The following is a 729-nucleotide window of genomic DNA, read 5'->3' as shown; positions in this document are numbered from 1 at the left end:
GAACACCGCCACCCCGCTTCGCCAGCGAGAGTTCGGGAGATAACTGTCATTATTAAAACATTCGATCACGGTACTTTTTTTTTCCAGCGGGTTATATGTACTCAGCCAGATATTATAGCATGCCGCGAGACCATATTTCTTGGCAATAGATTTTCTTGCAGACGGAATGGAAAATATTTACAGTGTTGCCGACTTATGATCACACATAATTCCTCATGCCCCGGATTGAACACTTGTACAAACATTTCGGTCACGACATGTATAATTTGACAAGGTTTCAAATAACCGCACATAAACTAGCCACAACGCGGAGGAAACAGTTCCCCCAAATGCGTAAATATGAGTACAAAAAGAGACAAAAAAAGTGAAATAAAAGGGAGTGAAAAACAAAAAAAAAATTAACGGCTTGGCACCCACTTCGCCTTTGCAATATGTTCGCCTCACATAATTTTCTTCACTCTTCTCACTCTTGCTATCTATTGGAGGCAAAAGGATACCTTAAAGTGGTTTGATTGCAAGGGATATTTATGTTCTTTGAAAGAGAAAACGGTTTATTCGCGTTCTCGGAATGGTTGAGAAAACTTGGTTACATAAATGAGGTGAAAGTTTTACTGTTGTTGGTGTCGTGTTTGGCTTCTTCGGCCATTTGCCTTTCTTGTTATTGTTTGTTGTTGTTATTGTTTGTTGTTGTTATTGTTTGTTGTTGTTGTTATTGTTATCATTAGTAGC

Source organism: Penaeus vannamei, chromosome 19, assembly GCF_042767895.1.
Source record: "Penaeus vannamei isolate JL-2024 chromosome 19, ASM4276789v1, whole genome shotgun sequence".
NCBI lineage: Eukaryota > Metazoa > Arthropoda > Malacostraca > Decapoda > Penaeidae > Penaeus > Penaeus vannamei.
The sequence above is the reverse complement of the archived record's forward strand: the minus strand, read 5'-3'. Positions refer to the sequence as shown.